This window comes from Musca autumnalis, unplaced genomic scaffold (genome assembly GCF_047663935.1).
Source record: "Musca autumnalis isolate F117 unplaced genomic scaffold, ASM4766393v1 scaffold_1, whole genome shotgun sequence".
NCBI lineage: Eukaryota > Metazoa > Arthropoda > Insecta > Diptera > Muscidae > Musca > Musca autumnalis.
In genome coordinates this window covers 31,655,975-31,680,299 of record NW_027411644.1, presented here as the reverse complement: position 1 = coordinate 31,680,299, position 24,325 = coordinate 31,655,975, and the positions used below count along the sequence as shown (strand labels likewise).

The following is a 24,325-nucleotide window of genomic DNA, read 5'->3' as shown; positions in this document are numbered from 1 at the left end:
GTATAGGTCCACGCCATCATATAGCCCCTATAGAACGGTACCTTCCGATTTTCGGTATTTTGAGGGTGGTGACCTCAATATTCCACCGAAATGATTGAAATTTTGTAGTTAGTCTTCGAAATTTGTTGGTATAGGTCAACGCCCTCATATAGCCCCCGTAGGACGATATCTCCCATTTTTCGGAATTTTTGGAATTCACTTCAATACAGTTCGTGGTGGAGGGTATAAAAAGTTCGGCCCGGCCGAACTTAACGCTTTTCTAACTTGTTTAAACTTAAAGTATGTGTTTTCCATACCGTTTCCCATATACATACATAAATTATAGCTTTTTCACACAAATGGATATTTTTTTAAATATGAGTTTTTAAACGCGTTATAAGAGTTTTATGAAACCCCAAGGAGAGTTTTTTTTCAACTTTAAAAAAACTATATATTTTTTGAAAAAATTAAAAAAATAAAAATTTCAATTTGTTTTTAATTTGTTGTATTTTTATGGTTTGTTTAATGGGGTTTGACCTTTTTAAATAGAAGGCAGCTTATTCACAAAAGTTTGAAATTTTCGCTTAAGTACACTTTACAGGTTGTTCGATTGTTGTTTGGATTTTTATACCCTCCACCATAGGATGGGGGTATATTAAGTTTGTCACTACGTTTGTAACTACTCGAAATAATCATTGTCGACCCCACAAAGTATATATATTCTTGATCAGCCTGCATTTCTACATCGATATAGCCATGTCCGTCCGTCTGTCCGTCTGTCTGTCTGTCCGTCTATGGAAATCACTCTAGCGTCCGAACGGATTGACGTAGGTTGATGAAATTTTGGGAAAATATGTTATATTTACGTAGGACTTTTGGTATTGAAAGCGGGCTATGTAGGTCCACGCTTTCGTATAGCCCCCATACAAAATGACGCGTGACGCGTCGTCGTTTTAAGGAATTTTTAAGATATTTGGCCCATTTTACCATCGGTTGTAATTTAGTACTATGTGTCTCCAGAGGCCAAACAATATTCCTACCAAAGTTGGGTTATATAGGTCCACGTTTTGGTATAGCCCCCATATAAGGCCCCATATAAAGTACGCGTCATTTTAAAATATTTTGAATGTATTAGACCCATTTGGCCACAGAATTGGTTGTAATTTGGTATTTTGTGTCTTCAGAGGCCAGAAAACATTCCTACCAAAGTTGGGTTATATAGGTCCACGTTTTGGTATAGCCCCCACATAAGGCCCCTTATAAAGTACGCGTCATTTTAATATATTTTGAATGTATTAGACCCATTTGACCAAAGAATCGGTTGTAACTTTGTATTTGGTGTTTCCAGAGGCTAAGAAACATTTCTACCATAAAATGTTTACATAGGTCCACGTGTTGATATAGCCCCGTAATACAATATCTCCCGATTTTCGATATTTTGAACGTTTTAGCCTCATTATCACACCGAGATGGCTGAAATTTGGTATTTAGTCTTCTTTAGGCGTATAAAACTTTCCCCAGAAATTTGTAGGTATAGGTCCATGCCATCATATAACCTCCATAGAACGGTACCTTCCGAATTTCGGTATTTTGAAGGTTGTGGCCACATTAATCCACCGTAATGGATGAAATTTGTGGTGGAGGGTATAAAAAGTTCGGCCCGACCGAACTTAATGCTTTTCTTACTTGTTTATTTTAAACTTCTCTATGTTTTAAGCAAAAAAAATTACAAAAAATGTGGAACGCTTCACGATTTTGCGTGTCATCCTTGCGCAGGGGCCATGCTAATCTTCTCTGTATCGTTCCAATTTTAGTATATGTTCTGCCGAAGCAAGAACGATGTACTTTGATTGAACCAACTACTTATACTTACATTTCAACAAAAATGTAAATGCGAATTATAAGAGATCATCGACCATCATACGCTGAATCAATGAAAATGCGTAAGAAGGGTGGTTTCTACAGTAGTGAGTTTTTTTACTACCTGGCTTTGAAATCTATAAATAGAAATTCGTACAAATATGTTTTTCAATAGAAAAGGCGATACGTTTTAATAACGAGCACTTGTTTTTAAGACAATAAAATTTCTCTGAGATAAAATTATTCTAAACTATGTATGTACAGTGAATCACTTTCAAAAGTATCCACTACAGTTTCTTTCATTAAAACTGCGATTGCTAAAAATTGGTTAATGATAGCGATTTCATTCTTTTTTATATTTTTAGTACATTAGTGTCTTAACTTAAATATAATAAAATATAATTAACGAAATTCAGGGAAATTTAGATAAAAAAATAAAAATGGTTAAACAACATCGATTTCTACCTCACATTGAAAAGTATGCACTCTAAAAGTTGCATGAAACAAAAAGGATTTTTTAGGGTTTCAGTCCTTGGTATGACATCCTTTGTTATCCTTTACAGCTTTTAGCCTTTTTTTGGCAAAAATTTAACTAAATTTTCGGTGCACGATATCTGAATTTTTCCCCATCCTTCCTGCAAGGCATTTTCAGGGTTCCTATACTTTAGATGTTACGATTTTTTATATTTGTCTCCAAAAGACTCCATAAATTATCTATAGGATTCAAATCCGGAGATCGGGGAGGTGTTTGAATCACTTTTGGACAGTTACATAGCATCCATTTTGGAAAAATATGTATGTGATTTGTGCTCGGGCTCATATACTGATAAAATTGGAAATTGCCAAATCCCATTTTTCAGCGCCTAAATTTCAAATTATCCTTTCAGAATGTTTAAATAATACATCTTATCCTTAATTCCTTCAATAAAGACAAGATTTCCTACACCGGAAGCACTCATGCAACGCCATACCACAACAGAGTCTCCTCTGTGATTTACTTTTGAAATTGTGTGTTTAGTTTCCAAGGCGGTATTTGCCCTATGACATACCTTAATTGGTCCGTATGACCAAAACAGGTTAAAGTTGTCTTCATTGCTTTCATTGGCAGCCTGCTTTGGTCATATGGACCAATTAAGGTATGTCATAGGGCAAATACATATTTATTATTTAGAATGCATTCATCAATGGAATACCCCGTTTAAATTCATTTATTAAACAAACACTTGGTACTTGTCATAACTGGAACAGATTTAAAAATCTCTTTCTCCCAGTAAAATTTTTAATTACTGCACTTTCCCAAAACAACACATTGCAACGTACACATTGCTTTGTGGGTATATTGCAACATGAAAATGTGTTGCATTTATTTCGAGCTGTTGCATCCCTTGTAGTCCTTTTTTTCCTGATGTTGTTTTTGGATTGCAAATTCATTTGTTAATTTGTTAGGCAAATTTTATCCTCAGGCATGCAAATGTTTGCCATCTGCCAACATAACGACCGACATATGCAAAGTGTTTACATAACCACATTGTCCACAATAACTGTTGGACATGAGCTTTGCCATCGATAGCCTGCCTCGTTACCACCTTCTCCCTTGAATACTTTTTACAAAAGTGCACTTCTCTTGTGATTGTTGTTTGCATGAAGTGTAAGGGTTTCCTGATTTTATGTTTGTTTTCCATATTTTCCCCCTTTCTACTTTTTGTAGGACAACAAATGCAACAACAGGTGGCATATGTCCTATGGATATTTTGGGAAATTGGTGAGGGGTTTAAGAAAATATTGATTAATTGATTTATTCACTTGTTGTTGATTTATTAAAAGCAGTGAATTTAAATTGTCAATCATATCAGGGTAATTATGAATAAGTCCCTCGGAATTTTCCGCACGGAAAATAATTTTAAAAAGTGAAATTCATTTAAAATCAATACTTATTTTAAAACTTTGAAAACTACTTGAATCACTTAAATGTGGAATATTCTCACCGAATCGACAAACCTATTCCCTTTGTGGACATAAATATGAAAATAAAAAATTGTGAAATTTGGGAAAGGGAAGAAATTCCTCACGGAATTTTTATTCATGATTGCCCTGTATGTAATAATAATAACAGTTTATTGAATACGTCCTGGGGAAATATGTTGTGCAAAACTATAGTTCGATTCTACCGCTAGCTAACCACTATAGCCGTTAAATTGGTATTTTTAAAATTCTCCATATCATTTTTAATTATCAAAAATTGTCGTTAAAAAAGTAACCATAATAAAATGTTAGCGGCGTTAAAATAAGGCTACAACCGATTTCTACTGATCTACTTATTTCGATAATCCACTGTAAAAACAAAACATAAGAACAATGTTAAAAAAAAGCTATTGCGTGATCTACCTTGATCACTAGGCCCCGGCGAGATTCGAACTCACGATCTCCTGTTTACTAGACAGGCGCTTTAACCAACTAAGCCACGGCGCCCACGTTGCTTGCCGTAATGAAAAACAGTTTTGTTCTTGATGCACACGCACTTCTGCCCATCTCAATGATCAATGTGGGCACATGTGGAAGCGATAAGAACACTTATAGAATAGAATAGTCAATTATGACAAGAATTAACGAACTATTATTTCAAATTAAACATATTATTTTATTTTTCTTGAATATGTCCAATTATTAAACAAACCATAAAAAAATAATTCTTTAATTTATAATGTGGAAAGTGTTATTTTGACAATTTTGTTCCGTAGATAAAAAATTCCTAAATATAAAAATTCTGCGGAATTTTTATATTTTATTGCAAAAACGTCAAAATAAAATTTTCAACATCTGTAAATTAAAAAAAAACATTGTTTTATGATTTATTTAATAATTGGACATAGGTATTCAAGAAAACATAAAATACGACATACTATACCTACCATATTTTAATCACTAGTAAAATTGTGTGAAAATCAAGAGGATTCATTAAACATTTTATCATTAAATCATTTTATATAAAATAATTTTCCGTCGTACTTTAAGAAAAAAGATTTCACAAAAAAATGTGGAACGCTTCACGATTTTGCGTGTCATCCTTGCGCAGGGGCCATGCTAATCTTCTCTGTATCGTTCCAATTTTAGTATATGTTCTGCCGAAGCAAGAACGAGCACTGATGGTTGAACCAACTACTTATACTTACATTTCAACAAAAATGTAAATGCGAATTATAAGAGAGCATCATCATCATCCTACAGTGAAGACAATGAATATGTGTATGAAGCTACCCTTCTACAGTAGTGAGTTTTTTTACTACCTGTCTATATTTAAACAACTGAGGGTTGTATATTTCAAAGACATGTTTTTGTTGTTTGCGACAATTAAATTTTAACGAGATAAAAATTTCTTTCTAAACGATAGTAGTGGTATACTATAGAATTAGATAGATATGAAATAGTAGATGTTTTTCATGTTTGCCTTTTAAATAATACAGTAGGTATTCGACTCATTCCAATTAATTTAATGTCTAACGACAATGCTTTCAGAATATCAATATGGGTCCGTACTAAGGAACTATTTTTATATCCTCAGCTAACGAGGGTGTATACACTTTCATACGGGAAAAATGTGCCTCATCGAAATAATGGTTTTAGACCCCAAGTATGTTTGGACGAAATATGTTTCAGACAATTTGGAGTCGATTGAGCAATGTCCGTCCGTCTGTCTGTCTGGCTGGCTGGAGCGCACGATAACTCTCGAACGGATTAACCGATTCGGTTCAAATTTTGGCTTTCGTAATATTTTACCCAAACTTAGTTTAAGTTCGAAGATGGGCTATATCGGTCCACTCCTTCCGGTACCTCCCACACAAAAGTTCGAAAATGTTCGGAAAATTTGTGCGCACGATAACTCTTGAAGGGAGTAACCGATTTGGTCAATACTTTGCCCATCGTGGAATGTGTACCAGACTTAGAAAATGTTTCAATATGGACACAATGTCCACTCCTTCGGGTAGCTCCCACACACAATTTCGGAAAAGTTCAGTTTAGGGTCATCTCTCGAATCGCTTTGATTTTTGTTTTAGCAACTTGTATTTACTACCCTCCATACGAAGGTACATGTTTCATCAGGGGCAAGTCCATACTTCATGAGCAAATAGCCTGAAAGTTGCAAAAAACCCCGATGACACCGTGTGTAGTGGTTGGAGCGCAAGATAACTCTCGAACGGATCTGCCGATTCATTCCAAAATTTGGCCTTAGTAATATTTTGTCCAAACATAGTTTAGGTTTGAAGATAAGCCATATCAGTCCACTCCTTCAGGTACCTCCCCCACAAAAGTTCAAAAATGTTCGGAAAAATTGTTCGTACGGTAACTCTTGAAGGGAGTGGCCGAATTGGTCTATACTTTACACATCCTAATATATACCAGATATATGTAGATCAGGTTCAAATATGGACTATATTTGTCCACTCCATCCGGTACCTCCCACACCAAAATTCGGATAAGTACACTTTAAGACCTGATATCGAATCACTTTTGTTGAAGCAACTTTCATTCGCTGCCTCAATTACGATGGTAAAAGTGCTTTTAGGGGGAAGTCCATACTTATTGAGCAAACAGCCCGAAGAGTGTAAAAATCCCCTATGGCACCATATGTTGTGGCTGTAGATCCACTTCCATAACGGTCAATGTCGATCCATTCCTTTTAGTATCTCCCCCGCAAAACTTTTGATCTTTAATCCTAAACAACATTTTTGTCGGTTCAAACGCCCAAAAATTTTAAAACCCCCTAAATACATACGTATTTTGGGAAAAAAATTGTTTCAATATACACAGGCTGAGGGTATATCTCTGTCGGTAAAGCCGACTGATACTTTTTTTAACTTGTTTCTAGACATTTTACTTGTCAACTAAAATCCCCTAAATGCCAAAAATTGGGTGGGGCCGTAATATGGGGGCTATAACAATACACACGGTGCTCTTGAATCAAATTTAAATGGAAGGTGCTTATAAGCACCTTCCAGGTGTATACACCTGGGAAGTTTTTGCGTATTCTGAAACTACAATGTTCATAGATGAGAAAAATCAAAAAACAAAAAAAATCGCCGGAGCGCTTTGTAAATAAATCGCGATTCAAGTTGTCATTTTTAGGGGTTGTTTAGGTTTTTGCGATTTTGCTTGGAAACCGCATGTCCTATCAAAATAGGAATAAAAAAATGTTGTAGCTATCAAAATTCTCTACAAGATTGACCTTAATGATATTTTCATAGGTTTCACAACTTTTGAGATATAGAAGTTGAAATTGGGACAATTCAAATTCAATTCAATTCTGTATCGTCTCCTTATAAAACAATGTCATGACTGCAATTTTCCAACTTAATCTTATATATCTACAAAAATGGTACAACTTAAGAAAAATTACATAAGCCAGTCTTGTAGAGAATTTTCACAGCTATAAGATTTTCTCAGGTCCCATGCCGATAAGACTTGCCGTATTCAAGCAAAATCGCGAAACCCTAACAAAAAAACTTAAAAATGTAAACTGAGCTTCTTTATCTCAAAAATAATACAGCCTGAGAACAAACTGTAAACGACAATCCTGTAGGAAATTTTCACGGCTACAACATTTTCTTTATCCCCAGTTCGATTGGACTTGCGGGTTCCAAGCAAAATCATGAAACCCTAAAAAACACATAAAAATGTGAATTTTGACCCCGATTTATTTAAAAATCTCTACAGCGATTTTTTCTTGTTTTTGGATTTTTCTCATCTATGAACATTGCTGTTTCACAAAATTCACAAAAACTTCCCCTGTGTAAGCGGTTTTCATTAAAAGTTAGTTAAAAAAATGACAATTTGAATCGCGATTTATTTACAAAGCGCTCCGGCGATTTTTTTGTTTTTTGATTTTTCTCATCTATCAACATTGTAGTTTCAGAATACGCAAAAACTTCCCAGGTGTAAGCACCTTCCATTTAAATTTGATTCAAGAGCACCGTGTACATGGTCCTATCGTGACCATTTTTGGTGGGGACTTTTTGTCACAACTAGGAACTTCAAATGTCAAATTATAGATAGTTCGGTCGGTCAAAAGTGTACCTAAAATTCTCAAAATACCGAAAATAGGAAAGTACCGATATATGGGGGCTATATCAAAATTTGGACCTATGTTGACAATTTTTGGTTGAGATGTTTTTTGATCACTGGGAATATCAAATGTTAAATTACAGGCAATTCCTTTAACAAAATGTAGCTAAAATATTCAAAATACCGAAAATCGGGATGTACCGTTATATGGGGTCTATACCAAAATTTACCTATTTTAACAATGTTTGGTGGAGATGTTTTTAAATGTTAAGTAACAGGTAATTCGGTCAACAAATTTAGCTAAAATCCTTAAAATACCGAAGTTATATGGGGACAATACCAAAACATGGACCTATGTTGACAGTTTTTGGTGGATATGTTTTGTAATATCTAGGAAAATCAACTGTAGAATTACAGGTAGTTCGGTCGAAAATTGTAGCTAAAATCCTCCAAATACCGAAAATCGGGAGGTACCGATGTATGGGGCTATACTAAAACATGGACCTATGTTGATGGAGATGTTTTGTGACCACTGGGAACCTCAAATGTAAAATTTCAGTTATTTCGGTCAAAAAATTTAGCTAAAATTCACAAAATACCGAAAATCGGGAGGTACCGTTATATGGGGGCTATACTAAAACATGGACCTATGTTGACGGTTTTTGGTGGAGACGTTTTGTGACCACTGGGAACTTCAAATGTTAAATTGCAGGTAGTTCGGTCAAAAATTGTACCTAAAATTCCAAAAATACCGAAAATCGAGAAGTACCGTTTTATGAGGGCTATGCCAAAACGTGGGCCGATATAGCCGATCTTCGAACCTGACCTGCCTATAGAAAAAATATACTCGGGTGCAAAAATATAGCGCTCTAACTCAATTATTGCTGACGCTAGAGTGATTACAGCAGACAGACGGACAGGCCTACGTCGTATTAGAATTTAATATTGATAAAGAATATATATACATTATAGGGTCGCAAATGATTAGTTCGATGTGTTACAAACAGAAAACAATCTTAATATACCCTCCATACTATGGTGGAGGGTATAAAAACAAATAAAGCTGTCTTCTATACATAAAAGACCTCCTAAAGGGGTCTGCCTTCAAAAGGAATCATCTATAAATGAAATTCTTCCAACGACATCTCGAAACTTGACATCATAACATTGTAGAATAATAAGGCTTGTGAATTGACTTACTAAAAAATGTGGAACGCTTCACGATTTTGCGTGTCATCCTTGCGCAGGGGCCATGCTAATCTTCTCTGTATCGTTCCAATTTTAGTATATGTTCTGCCGAAGCAAGAACGAGTGCCAATGGTTAAACCAACTACTTATACTTACATTTCAACAAATATGCATATGAGAATTATAAGACATTTCATTTAAAGACCAATAAGGATTAACGTAGTCACATTTCGAAATAAATCATGTATAATATAAGGGTGGATTTTGAAAAGATGTTTCGGTAGCACATTTTCTACCTGAGTTTTAAGGAACCCATACGACGAGTTTTAAGGAATCCATACGACGATAAAGGGTGACGTAGGGGATGGAAGATACCAAGCAACGGTCCTGACCGGTTTTAACATGGCAAAGCCCAGGATTTATCTTGGTCCCTCTTTCATCTCAAGTGGACACTGACCTCCCCGTGGTGTCACCTGGGGAACTGCCTTTAACACCCGTTAAAGGTAGTGAGCTAACATGTGCCGCGCGTTCACCCATAAGAACGTTAAAAACTTGGGTTTGGGCGTCGGGTTAGTAACCCTCCCCTAGAAAAAACAACCTACTATGAAAAAACGAAAGAAAAGAAAAACAAACCCCCCTAAAGTTGACGAACCCCGCAAACGTTTTAAGGACCATGATCTGCGAATCTGCACCTGGAATGTTCGCACTCTTTATAGAGAAGGTGCAGTCTTCGCATTGGCAGACGTACTTGAAAAGTACAAGGCCGATATTACTGCCATACAGGAAATACGATGGATTGGGAAAGGCGTCACAACAACACCTAAAGGTGACGCACTGTATTATAGCTGCCATGACGTAAAGCATGAGTTTGGTTGTGGATTCGTAGTTAGTCGGAGACTAAAACATCTGGTATCCAGCTTCACCCCAGTGAATGAAAGACTTGCTGCAATTCGAATAAAAGCTAAATTCTTCAACATCAGCTTTATTTGCGCTCATGCTCCCACTGAATTAAAGGACGAACAGACCAAAGATATATTTTACGAGCGCTTAGAAGAAACATATGACCGTTGCCCTGCCCATGACATTAAAATCATTCTAGGCGATTTTAATGCCAAAATTGGAAAGGAGAATATCTTTGGCCCAACAGTCGGGAAATTCAGTCTCCACAGTGAAACATCTGACAATGGTATGAGGCTGATAGACTTTGCAGCTGCAAAAAACATGGTAGTTAGCAGTACCAGATTTAATCATCTCGATATTCATAAGGGCACCTGGCTGTCTCCAGATCAGAAAACAAGAAACCAAATTGATCATGTTGTGATAGATGGAAGACATTCATCGAGCGTGTTGGATGTACGATCGTTCCGAGGCGCAAACATTGATTCGGACCACTACCTTGTTGCAGCAAAGGTACGCACCCGCTTAAACGTAGCAAACAAAGTACGAACAGACACAACACGAAAGTTAGACATCGGTAAGCTGCAATCACAACAGATAGCCACAGCATATTCCACTCAACTAGCCCAATTGCTTAATCAAAGCCCTCCTCATCCCGATAACATATCAGCGCAATGGCAAAGCATTGCCCATTCCATGCAAACAGCCGCAAAATCCATACTTGGATACCAGAGACCTCCACCAAGGAATCCATGGTATGATGAGGAGTGTCGTGCTGCCACCGAAGAGAAAAATGCGGCATATAAGGCTACTTTACAATCCGTAGCAACGCGTAGCGCACGAGAGAGATACAGGGAGAAAAGGAGAGAGGAGAAACGTCTTTTCCGCAGGAAAAAGAGAGAGATGGAAAAGCGGGAGTGTGAAAAAATCGAGATGTACAGGAGCCAGAATGAAGTCCGAAAATTTTACCAAAGAGTCAAGCATCAAACTGATGGCTTTGGTACAGGCACATCCTCCTGTAGAGACCAGCAAGGTAATTTGGTAACTGATACAGATAGTGTACTCAGGATATGGAAAGAACATTTTTCAAATCTGTTGGTATCCAATAGCAGCGAAGACGACGAAGATACCACAGTCCAAATCCCAGAAGATGGTATTGAATGTATACCGCCCAGCCAAGATGAGGTAAAGACAGCAATAAATCGGCTGAAGAATAATAAGGCAGCAGGGGCCGATGGCTTACCAGCCGAGCTGTTCAAAACCGGAGGCGACACGCTGATAAGGTGTATTCATCAGCTAGTTAGCACCATCTGGCAGGAAGAACGAGTACCCGACGATTGGAACCTGAGTATCCTGTGCCCCGTCCACAAGAAGGGAGATAAGACTGTATGCTCTAACTATAGGGGCATAAGTCTACTCCCTATTGCATACAAGATCGTGTCAGGGATATTGTGCGAACGACTAAAGCCAATGGTCAACGAGATTATTGGACCATACCAATGCGGCTTTAGACCTGGCAAGTCCACCATTGACCAGATATTTACCCTGCGGCAAATCCTGGAGAAGACCCAAGAGATGCAGATCGACACCTACCACCTTTTTGTCGATTATAAAGCAGCCTTCGACAGTCCGCTGCGCTCAAAGGTATTCCAAGCCATGTCTGAATTTGGTATTCCCGCAAAGCTCATCCGGCTTTGTAAAATGACTTTAACTGACACGAGGTCCTCAGTTAAAATAGGAAAGAACCTCTCCGAAGAGTTTGGTACCAAAAGAGGTTTCAGACAAGGAGACAGCCTTTCGTGTGACCTCTTCAACATCCTGCTAGAAAAGGTTATACGAGAGGCAAACGTCAAAAGAAGTGGCACAATCTACACCAACAGTCACATGTTACTTGCTTATGCTGATGATATAGACATCATGGGTCGATCAGTAAAAGAAGTAACTGATACCTTTATAAAGGTCGAAGGAGAATCTGCTAAAGTGGGTCTGGCGGTAAACGGTGAGAAGACCAAGTTGATGGTGTCGACGCGCAATGCGTCCATTGAGCTCGGACCGACTGTGAGAAGACCAAGTTGATGGTGTCGACGCGCAATGCGTCCATTGAGCTCGGACCGAATGTGGAAGTTGGTTCCTATAATATTGAGGTAGTAAAAGCCTTTGTCTACCTCGGCACCTCCGTAAACACAACAAACGACATCAGTAGTGCAATTCTGTAACTTTTTTTAATAACGAACCGACATCGGTAGTTAACGAAAATAGTCGGTTGAGTTAACGAATGCGCTATTCTGTAACTTTATGTTAACGATTGTAGAAATCGTTAACTCATACCGACGAACATCGATGGGAAGGAAATGTCAAATATTATATTTAAATATTAATTAAAATATATTTTGAAGCTGAAAACAGTATTTCGTCGCGAGTACAAACTATAAAGTGTTTAAGAAGGAAACAATACAGATTTTTGAAGGAATGTGGCTCAAATGTGTGTATTTTTGATGACTATGGATGTCAGTAAAGAAGCATTTCTTAAGATGTTTTATTGTGTGTGTGATTTAAAAGTAATAAAAGTGAAAAACCATCATTAATCTTTTTTAAAAGCGCAGTTGTATTTTTTAATTAAAAGTTGGGATCATATTTTGGGTTGTGGCGCTCTGTATGGAAATTCAGCTTTGATATTTGACATGACCCCCTTCAGTGACCGTGAATCCACGTTACCGTCATTTGAGTTTATATATTCACATATTCAATTCACGCCCACATTAAATGAAATTTCTCATAGCGGAGAGTATGAAAATTCGCAAATCCAAGCTTATACGCCATTTTTAGCTTTCTGATTATTAGTGATGCTAAGTTTAAATCTATAAGATTATCACAGATCAAAGTAGGTTATAGTAATACTATTCACGTGTTGGCCTCAATGCTAAATTAAAGCAAACAAAAACCTCCTAGAAAGATAGTGTTAAGGACATTGGTATAGCAGTACCACCCTTGAGTTCTTTTGAAGCATTAGCTAACGTTTTTCCTCTTTAATAAGTAAAACAAAGGTTAGCGCAGTCTTCATACGTAGGGTAGCATAGGGCAGCTTCGCCACAGTTACGCCTTCGCCAGCGCCGATTTAATTGATGCTACATAAAGGTGGTCTAATGGAAAGTAATGAGTTAATCGAAGATCTACAAGTTCTCTTTGATGATCTTTATGCAGTTTCAATAAAATCGGCGCTGTCGAAAGCACAACAGTGGCGAAGCTGGCCCATGTTATTCTACACAGTTAACACTTATGTAAATGCATTAAGAAGATTTTTCTCAATAATGCGGAATTTACCTTGTGTACCCTCCTTATTAACATAACATATGTTCATATAAAACACCGTTGTTAAAAGAAATCAGCGAAATATTGTAATAATGTACTGTCGTTAAGACTTAACGACTACTTTTTTTTGGTTGTTAACTTAACAATAATTTTCGGTAATTTACAACAAAATTTACCGACAAAAATCGTTAAAATTGGTATACAGAATAGCACTTACCGAAAATTGTCGTTAACTACCGACATTTGTCGTTAATTCTGTCGTTAAGGAGTTATAGAATCGCACTACAGTTGTGAAATAAAAAGAAGAATTGTATTGGCCAACAGATGCTACTTTGGTTTAAGTAAGCAGTTTAAAAACAAAGCCACATCTCGTCAAACAAAAATAACGCTCTACAAAACACTGATACTACCCGTGCTGATGTATGGCTCCGAAGCCTGGGTACTTGCGCAAGCAGACATGGCAGTGCTTGGTGTGTTTGAGAGAAAAATTCTTCGAAAGATCTACGGACCAATCTGCGTTGACGGTGAATATCGACGTCGCATGAACCACGAGCTGTATCTTCTATACAACGACATCAATATAGTTAAACGTATCGAGATGCAGCGATTGCGTTGGCTAGGCCATATCATAAGAATGAGCGATGATGAACCCGCTAAAAAGGCGTATGAATACATGCCACATGGCGGTGCACGCAGAATTGGCAGGCCAAGGAATAGATGGCGCAAACAAGTGGATGATGAGATGAAAAGGCGCGGTATTCCAGAGTGCAAAGCAACAAATAGAGAGGAATGGAGATCTCTTCTTAGTTCGGCATATAGAACAAATGTTCTGTAATGGGCCAGCTAAGTAAGTAAGTAATACGACGATAAATAAATATTTCTATTCTTTATGAAAATGTCTTACGAAGCACTTTGTTTTTCCTGCTTTATATTTTAAGAAAAGAGAACTCAGGTAGAATATGACACCAGTTTAAGCGTACCAACGAAAATATAAAGCCAATTAAACATAATTTAACTCAGTGTTATAATTCTCATATACTTTTTCGTTAAGTACAAATAACTCAGAATCGCGAGTCTTACAAACCTATAAATGAAAAACTTTTTTCCAAAACGCCACTAAAGGAAAGTATCAAAAAACACTTATAATCTGGATTATTTAATTTTTTTGGAGACGCAGATCAAATTTTGAAAAACAATAGACAAAAAAATTTAACTGCAATGAAAGGGAATAGAAAATTTGCTATGCTTTGAATGTGTACTAATCGTTGAACAGTTTACTTTTCATTCATTTTTTGCAGTTTTTCTAAAAAAGAATTACATTTTTAAATTTTGTATTTTGTCTGTCATAATTACTTAATTTCGATAAATGCTCTCATTTGTTAGAGATGGAACATATTTTATCGTTGTTCGGAGAGTATTTCTACTAGAACAACGTAGAAAAATCGTCGTTCGTTCACAAAATTTTGTATGGGGAATCAAGTAATTTATTCGTATTTGGGTGTCGAACAACGAATAGAGAACGAACGACGTACCGTGGAAACGGCACATTAAGTAGTTTTTCTTTAGTTCGGCATAGTGAAACAGGCTGTAAGTGTTTTTTGATATTTTCCTCTAGTTGCGTTCTGGAAAAAAGTTTTTCATTTATAAGTTTGTAGGACTCGCGATTCCGAGTTATTTGTACTTAACGAAAAAGCATATGGGAATTATAACACTGAGTTAAATTATGTTTAATTGGCTTCATATTTTCGTTGGTACACTTAAACTGGCTTCGTATTCTACCTGAGTTTTTTTTTTTTCTTAAAATATAATGCAGGAGAAACAAAGTGCTTCGTAAGACATTTTCATAAAGAATAGAAATATTTATTTATCGTATGGGATCCTTAAAACTCAGGTAGAAAATGTGCTACCGAAACATCTTTTCAAAATCCACCCTTATATTACACAAATGATTTATTTCGAAGTGTGACTACGTTAATCCTTATTGGTCTTTAAATGAAATGGCTTTTAATTCTCATATGCATTTTTGTTGAAATGTAAGTAAAAGTAGTTGGTTTAACCAAGGACACTCGTTCTTGCTTCGGCAGAACATATACTAAAATTGGAACGATACAGAGAAGATTAGCATGGCCCCTGCGCAAGGATGACACGCAAAATCGTGAAGCGTTCCACATTTTTTAGTAAAATTTAATTCACAAGCCTTATTATTCTGCAATGTTATGATGACAAGTTTCGGGATGTCGTTAGAAGAATTTTATTTGTAGGTGCTTCCTTTTGAAGGCAGATCCCTTTGGAAGGTATTTTATGTATAGAAGTCAGCTTTAGCTGTTTTTCTATGTAAACAAGGCCATTTTACAAGTTCTTTTAATTATAGAATTCCCTTTAAGTGATCTTCTATGTATAGTAGGTCCCCTATGTATAAAACGCCCTTAATATAAGTCCCCCTTTGGGGAGTTGTCTATGTATAGAAGTTCCTTTTGTAGATGAAAGCCCTTGGTGTGTGTATATTAAAAACCCCGAAGGACAAATGCGCCGTGAGTCGATCTTCCGCGTTATGTCGTGATGAAGTTTTTGCAAGAATTAGCATTATATCTTTGTTTGTTGTTTTTGTAGAGCACTTAAGCAACAGTGAACAAAGATATAACGATGGCCCACAGAGTCTCTAACAAAAATTTCATCATGCCGTAACGCGGAAGTTCGACTCACGGCGGATCTGTCCTTCGGGGTTCATAATATACTCACCAAGGCATTTCTTTCCTAAGAGGAATTTTCCGTGCCCCAGACTATCACCTCCTTTTTGTTGCACAGTGTTATCTAATCTAATTTAAAAAAAAAAATGTGTTCAGCTAGGTGAAAGGTACCACCTACGGGGCTATAGCAAAGACCTTTTTTTAAATTTTTTGGCGGAAAAGTTGTATAGCTGCAGGGAACTTCAAGAATCAAACTGAGGGTAGTTTCATCAAAACAATGTAGACCCTCAAAAATGGACCCATGTTGACGAATTTTAGTGAAGAAATTTCGTGACCACTGAAAATTCCCGAAAATCGGGAGGTACAGTTATATGGGGGGATATACTAAAACATGGACCTATATTGACTATTATTTTTGAATAGCCAAAATTGTAGCTAAAATTCTCAAAATACCGATCATTACAGCTAGTTCGGTTAAAAATTGAAGCTAAAATTCTCAAAATACCGAAAATCGGGAGATACCGTTATATGGGGGCTATACCAAAACATGGACCTATGTTGACGATGTTTCCTTGGAGATATTTTACGACCACTGAGAACTTCAAATGTCAAATTACAGCTATTTCGGTTAAAAACTGTAGCTAAAATTCTCAAAATACCGAAAATCGGGAGCTACCGTTATATGTATGGGGGCTATACCAAAACAAGGACCTACGTTGACGATGTTTGGTGGAGATGTTTCATGGCCACTGAGAACCTGAAATGTCAAATTGCAGATAATTCGGTTACAAATTGTGGCTAAAATTCTCAAAATACCGAAAATCGGGAGGTACCGTTATATGGGGGCCATACCAAAACATGGTCCTATGGTGACGATGTTTGGTGGAGATATTTCATGACCACTGAGAACCTCAAATGGCAAATTACAGCTAGTTCGGTTAAAAATTGTAGCTAAAATTCTCAAAATACCGAAAATCGGGAGGTACCGATATAAGGGGGCTATACCAAAACAAGGACCATATCCTTTGGGATATAAGTTTGTTGATCACTAGGAACCCTAAGTACCAAATTATAGCTAATTCGGTCTGCAAATGTGGCGAAGAACGTCAAAATACCTCAAATCCGGAGGTACCGTTATATGGGGGCTATACCAAAGAGTGGACCGATATAGCCCATCTTCGAACTTAACCTGCCTATGGAAAAAAGACCCTCGGGTGCAAAATTTCAGCACTCTATCTCAATTATTGCGGACGCTAGAGTGATTACAACAGACGGACGGACGGACATGGCTAGATCGTCTTAGAATTTTATCCTGATCAAGAATATTTATACTTTATAGATTCGCAAATGATTAGTTCGATGTGTTACAAACGGAATGACAAACTTAATATACCCTCCATACTATAGTGGAGGGTATAAAAAAATAATCGCCGGAACCTTTTTTAAATAAATCGCGATTTAATTTGATATTTTTAGTGGTTTTTTAGGGTTTCACGATTTTGCTTGTTAACTGCAAGTCCTATCGAAATGGGCCTAAAGAAAATTTTGTAACTGTGGGAATTCTCTACAATAACCTGTATGATCTTTTCGTAGGGTTTACCGTTATTGAGATATAGAAGTTCAAATTATGACAATGGACTGACTGTATCGCCCTCCTTAAAAAAAAATGTCATGTACGGTTCACCTTAACTAACTTTAAATGAAAACCACTAACACCAGAGAAGTTTTTGCGGATTCTGAAACAGCAATGTTTATAGATGAGAAAAATCTAAAAACAAGAAAAAAATCTCTGGAGGGATTCTTAAATAAAACGCGGTCAAATTTCACATTTTAAGGATTATTTAAGGTTTTCGCGATTTTGCTTGGAAACAGCAAGCCCCCATCGAAATGGGGTTAAAGAAAATGTTGTAGCTGCGAAAATTCTCTAGAGGGTTGACTCTTATGATTTGCTCCTCGGTTTCAGCATTTTTGAGATATAGAAGTTCAAGGCTCATCATTTTTTTTAGGTTTTCACGATTTCTTTGAAAATTAAATTATCTACAAGATTGGTTTTCGTAACTTTTTCTTTGGTTGTTCCATTTTTAAGATATATAAGTTTAAGTTGGGAAATTGCCGTCATGCCATTGTTTTATAAGGAGACGATTCAGTCAGTGCATTGTCCCAATTTAAACTTCTATATCTCAAAAATTGTACAAAAATGCAATGGAGGTCAATCTTGTAGAGAATTTTCATAGCTACAATATTTTCTCAAGTTCCATTTTGATAGGCCTTGCGGTTTCCCTGCAAAATCGTGAAAGCCTGAGAAACACCTAAAAAAGCGCTCCGGCGTTTTTTTTTTATTTTGTGATTTTTCTCATCTATGAACATTATAGTTTCAGTATCCGCAAAAACTTTCCAGGTGTAAGCACCTTCCATTAAAAATTGGCTCAAGAGTACCGTGTCTACTGTACAATAAACCATGGGCTTTTTGTCCAATTAAATGTGCTGTTCATATCGACACCTCCAAATAATAGTATGCTAAGTCTAAAAAGTGAGTTTTGGAGGAGAAGCTCTCAAAGTTTGGACATTTTTTTGAACTTCAGTACTATGCTAAGCCAATATTTGTTTATAACTTCTGTTCGGATTGACCGATCATTACCAAAATTAGACAGAATTTAAGTTAAAGGTCGTTCGACACCTCCAAATAATAGTTTGTTAATTCTGAAAAGCGAGTTTTGCAGGACAAGCTCTAAAAGTTTGGAAATTTCTTTGACCTTCAGTACTATGCTAAGGAAATATTTGTTTATAACTTCTGTTCGGATTGTCCGATCATTACCAAAATTTGACAGAATTTAAGTTAGAGGACGTTAAATATAAAAATGTAAAGAACTTGAAAACATGCTAAGTCGACTTAGCATACTATTGTTTGGAGGCGTCGATATATCATAAAGAAGAAAATGGTCTTCCCTATAGAAGATCTTGATATTGTATCATATAAAAGAACCTGGTCTTCTACGATATAAAAGACAGGGGCCTTCCATCATTTAGAAGTCCTTATCGTATACCTTATAAGACATTTTCGTCTAACCCAAAAAAGTTCCCGTCTTCAGCCCTTATCGGAAATCCAAATAACTTCTTCTCGGAAATGCAATTGTATTTATTTTGCGTTATCTTGTAGTAAATTTTATGTTCCGATGATGAGTTTACTGCTGCTGCGGTGGTCAAGAACATTTAATAGGCATCGTAACAAATTGAGAAACGAACAAAAGCAATTTTTATGTGTTTTTCCAATTGTTTCGATAGTTGAGATAAGTTTTTTTGCTGACATGGCAAATTTAGAGGAAAGTACATACAAAAATAATAACAGCAACAACAATACCACAACATTAAGGCGTTCATAGACAAAAAAAGTCCTTAACAAAGCATTTAGTTTTTGACCAACCTCTATTGTGTATGGCCGGACATTATTTTTATATCCTTCAGAGCCATGTTAACAATAAAGTGATAAATATGTAAATACATACATCCATACATATGTACGTATGTATAGATGTGTGTTTTTTGTTCGACAATCATCTACATGTGTATTTAATAAGTCGTCCTTATTTCGGACAATGTCCTGGAAGTTGTTAAATGTTTTCTATTTATCCTGTTTAACGTTTGATTTTAGTTTTGACCATGGAGATGGGACTCTCATCGTTTGCTGCACTTTGTATTTGAAGGTTATTGCCATCGGTGTTACTGATTATTTTGCTATGAGCTGGGTTCAGCCACTATTGTCCTGTTCAAATGTAAAATATAACTTTATTTGTTAGACATTGTCCTGCTGAAAACATGTGGGCGTTTCTTTTTACAAAGCTTAGAAAATATTAACATAATTTATGGGATTTTTTTTGGGAAACGGGAATAAAAATCTTCCTGGAGTGAACAACATTGGCAGATTTCAAAAAAAAAATAAAAAATAAACTGAAAGAAAGTGTGCGTCTGAAGACCCTTCCGCAAAGAAAAGGTGCTTCAATAGACACTTTCTAAAACAAAGGGTGCTTTTATAGAACCTTTCTTTTAGAAAGGGTGTTTTATAGACCCTTTCTTTCAGAAAGGGTGCTTTTATAGACCCTTTCTTTCAGAAAGGGTGCTTTTATAGACCCTTTCTTTTAGAAAGGGTGCTTTTATAGACCCTTTCTTTCAGAAAGGGTGCTTTTATAGACTCTTTCTTTCAGAAAGGGTGCTTTTATAGACCCTTTCTTTCAGAAAGGGTGCTTTTATAGACCCTTTCTTTCAGAATGGGTGCTTTTATATACCCTTTCTTTCAGAAAGGGTGCTTTTATAGACCCTTTCTTTCAGAAAGGGTGCTTTTATAGACCCTTTCTTTCAGAAAGGGTGCTTTTATAAAACCTTTCTTTCAGAAAGGGTGCTTTTATAGACCCTTTCTTTCAGAATGGGTGCTTTTATAGACCCTTTCTTTCAGAATGGGTGCTTTTATAGACCCTTTCTTTCAGAATGGGTGCTTTTATAGACCCTTTCTTTCAGAATGGGTGCTTTTATAGACCCTTTCTTTCAGAATGGGTGCTTTTATAGACCCTTTCTTTCAGAATGGGTGCTTTTATAGACCCTTTCTTTCAGAATGGGTGCTTTTATAGACCCTTTCTTTCAGAATGGGTGCTTTTATAGACCCTTTCTTTCAGAATGGGTGCTTTTATAGACCCTTTCTTTCAGAATGGGTGCTTTTATAGACCCTTTCTTTCAGAATGGGTGCTTTTATAGACCCTTTCTTTCAGAATGGGTGCTTTTATAGACCCTTTCTTTCAGAATGGGTGCTTTTATAGACCCTTTCTTTCAGAATGGGTGCTTTTATAGACCCTTTCTTTCAGAATGGGTGCTTTTATAGACCCTTTCTTTCAGAATGGGTGCTTTTATAGACCCTTTCTTTCAGAATGGGTGCTTTTATAGACCCTTTCTTTCAGAATGGGTGCTTTTATAGACCCTTTCTTTCAGAATGGGTGCTTTTATAGACCCTTTCTTTCAGAATGGGTGCTTTTATAGACCCTTTCTTTCAGAATGGGTGCTTTTATAGACCCTTTCTTTCAGAATGGGTGCTTTTATAGACCCTTTCTTTCAGAATGGGTGCTTTTATAGACCCTTTCTTTCAGAATGGGTGCTTTTATAGACCCTTTCTTTCAGAATGGGTGCTTTTATAGACCCTTTCTTTCAGAATGGGTGCTTTTATAGGCCCTTTCTTTCAGAATGGGTGCTTTTATAGACCCTTTCTTTCAGAATGGGTGCTTTTATAGACCCTTTCTTTCAGAATGGGTGCTTTTATAGGCCCTTTCTTTCAGAATGGGTGCTTTTATAGACCCTTTCTTTCAGAATGGGTGCTTTTATAGACCCTTTCTTTCAGAATGGGTGCTTTTATAGACCCTTTCTTTCAGAATGGGTGCTTTTATAGACCCTTTCTTTCAGAATGGGTGCTTTTATAGACCCTTTCTTTCAGAATGGGTGCTTTTATAGACCCTTTCTTTCAGAATGGGTGCTTTTATAGACCCTTTCTTTCAGCCCTTTCTTTCAGAAAGGGTGCTTTTATAGACCCTTTCTTTCAGAAAGGGTGCTTCCGTAGACCCTTTCTTAAAGAAAGGGTGCTTCTATAGACCCTTTCTTAAAGAAAGGGTGCTTCTATAGACCCTTTCATTCAGAAGGTGTGCTTCTATAGACCCTTTCTTTCAGAAAGGGTGCTTCTATGAACCCTTTCTTTCAGAAAGTGTGCTTCTATACACCATCTCTTTCAGAAAGGGTGCTTCTATAGACCCTTTCTTTCAGAAAGTGTGCATCTATACACCTTTTCTGAAAAAAGGTGATTCTATAGACCCTTCCTGGAAAAAAGGGTGCTTCTATAGTCCCTTCCTTAAAGAAAGGGTGCTTTTATAGACCCTTTCTTTCAGAAAGGGTGCTTTTATAGACCCTTTCTTTCAGAAAGGGTGCTTTTATAGACCCTTTCTTTCAGAAAGGGTGCTTTTATAGACCCTTTCTTTCAGAAAGGGTGCTTTTATAGACCCTTTCTTTCAGAAAGGGTGCTTCTATAGAACCTTTCTTTCAGTAAGGGTGCTTCCATAGACCCTTTCTTAATGAAAGGGTGCTTCTATAGACCCTTTCTTAAAGAAAGGGTGCTTCTATAGACCCTTTCTTAAAGAAAGGGTGCTTCTATAGACCCTTTCATTCAGAAGGTGTGCTTCTATAGACCCTTTCTTTCAGAAAGGGTGCTTCTATGAACCCTTTCTTTCAGAAAGTGTGCTTCTATACACCATCTCTTTCAGAAAGGGTGCTTCTATAGACCCTTTCTTTCAGAAAGTGTGCATCTATACACCTTTTCTGAAAAAAGGTGATTCTATAGACCCTTCCTGGAAAAAAGGGTGCTTCTATAGTCCCTTTCTTAAAGAAAGGGTGCTTCTATAGTCCCTTTCTTAAAGAAAGGGTGCTTCTATAGTCCCTTTTTTAAAGAAAGGGTGCTTCTATAGTCCCTTTCTTAAAGAAAGGGTGCTTCTATAGTTCCTTTTCTTAAAGAAAGGGTGCTTCTATAGTCCCTTTCTTAAAGAAAGGGTGCTTCTATAGTCCCTTTCTTAAAGAAAGGGTGCTTCTATAGTCCCTTTCTTAAAGAAAGGGTGCTTCTATAGTCCCTTTCTTAAAGAAAGGGTGCTTCTATAGTCCCTTTCTTAAAGAAAGGGTGCTTCTATAGTCCCTTTCTTAAAGAAAGGGTGCTTCTATAGTCCCTTTCTTAAAGAAAGGGTGCTTCTATAGTCCCTTTCTTAAAGAAAGGGTGCTTCTATAGTCCCTTTTTTAGAGAAAGGGTGCTTCTATAGTCCCTTTCTTAAAGAAAGGGTGATTCTATAGTCCCTTTCTGAAAGAAAGGGTGATTCTATAGTCCCTTTCTGAAAGAAAGGGTGCTTCTATAGTCCCTTTCTGAAAGAAAGGGTGCTTCTATAGTCCCTTTCTGAAAGAAAGGGATCTTCTATAGTCCCTTTCTTTCAGAAAGGGTGCTTTTATAGACCCTTTCTTTCAGAAAGGGTGCTTTTATAGACCCTTTCTTTCAGAAAGGGTGCTTTTATAGACCCTTTCTTTCAGAATGGGTGCTTTTATAGACCCTTTCTTTCAGAATGGGTGCTTTTATAGACCCTTTCTTTCAGAATGGGTGCTTTTATAGACCCTTTCTTTCAGAATGGGTGCTTTTATAGACCCTTTCTTCCAGAATGGGTGCTTTTATAGACCCTTTCTTTCAGAATGGGTGCTTTTATAGACCCTTTCTTTCAGAATGGGTGCTTTTATAGACCCTTTCTTTCAGAATGGGTGCTTTTATAGACCCTTTCTTTCAGAATGGGTGCTTTTATAGACCATTTCTTTCAGAATGGGTGCTTTTATAGACCCTTTCTTTCAGAATGGGTGCTTTTATAGACCCTTTCTTTCAGAATGGGTGCTTTTATAGACCCTTTCTTTCAGAATGGGTGCTTTTATAGACCCTTTCTTTCAGAATGGGTGCTTTTATAGACCCTTTCTTTCAGAATGGGTGCTTTTATAGACCCTTTCTTTCAGAATGGGTGCTTTTATAGACCCTTTCTTTCAGAATGGGTGCTTTTATAGACCCTTTCTTTCAGAATGGGTGCTTTTATAGACCCTTTCTTTCAGAATGGGTGCTTTTATAGACCCTTTCTTTCAGAATGGGTGCTTTTATAGACCCTTTCTTTCAGAATGGGTGCTTTTATAGACCCTTTCTTTCAGAATGGGTGCTTTTATAGACCCTTTCTTTCAGAATGGGTGCTTTTATAGACCCTTTCTTTCAGAATGGGTGCTTTTATAGACCCTTTCTTTCAGAATGGGTGCTTTTATAGACCCTTTCTTTCAGAATGGGTGCTTTTATAGACCCTTTCTTTCAGAATGGGTGCTTTTATAGACCCTTTCTTTCAGAATGGGTGCTTTTATAGACCCTTTCTTTCAGAATGGGTGCTTTTATAGACCCTTTCTTTCAGAATGGGTGCTTTTATAGACCCTTTCTTTCAGAATGGGTGCTTTTATAGACCCTTTCTTTCAGAATGGGTGCTTTTATAGACCCTTTCTTTCAGAATGGGTGCTTTTATAGACCCTTTCTTTCAGAATGGGTGCTTTTATAGACCCTTTCTTTCAGAATGGGTGCTTTTATAGACCCTTTCTTTCAGAATGGGTGCTTTTATAGACCCTTTCTTTCAGAATGGGTGCTTTTATAGACCCTTTCTTTCAGAATGGGTGCTTTTATAGACCCTTTCTTTCAGAATGGGTGCTTTTATAGACCCTTTCTTTCAGAATGGGTGCTTTTATAGACCCTTTCTTTCAGAATGGGTGCTTTTATA

At 36.9% G+C, this 24,325-nt stretch overlaps 5 non-coding genes across 5 annotated transcripts; 1 reads left to right on the top strand and 4 right to left on the bottom strand.

Annotated features, from left to right (window-relative positions):
* Nucleotides 1–1,710: 1,710 nt before the first annotated feature.
* LOC141391620 (U6 spliceosomal RNA) lies at nt 1,711–1,817 on the bottom strand. The gene has a single exon (XR_012409700.1). It is a non-coding gene; the product is annotated as a U6 spliceosomal RNA (small nuclear RNA).
* Nucleotides 1,818–4,234: 2,417 nt separating this feature from the next.
* On the bottom strand, nt 4,235–4,308 carry TRNAT-AGU (transfer RNA threonine (anticodon AGU)). The gene has a single exon. It is a non-coding gene; the product is annotated as a tRNA-Thr (tRNA).
* Nucleotides 4,309–4,867: 559 nt separating this feature from the next.
* LOC141391619 (U6 spliceosomal RNA) lies at nt 4,868–4,974 on the bottom strand. The gene has a single exon (XR_012409699.1). It is a non-coding gene; the product is annotated as a U6 spliceosomal RNA (small nuclear RNA).
* Nucleotides 4,975–9,098: 4,124 nt separating this feature from the next.
* On the bottom strand, nt 9,099–9,205 carry LOC141391618 (U6 spliceosomal RNA). The gene has a single exon (XR_012409698.1). It is a non-coding gene; the product is annotated as a U6 spliceosomal RNA (small nuclear RNA).
* A 6,153-nt stretch (nt 9,206–15,358) lies between these two features.
* Nucleotides 15,359–15,465, top strand: LOC141391617 (U6 spliceosomal RNA). Its single transcript, XR_012409697.1, has one exon. It is a non-coding gene; the product is annotated as a U6 spliceosomal RNA (small nuclear RNA).
* Nucleotides 15,466–24,325: the final 8,860 nt, after the last annotated feature.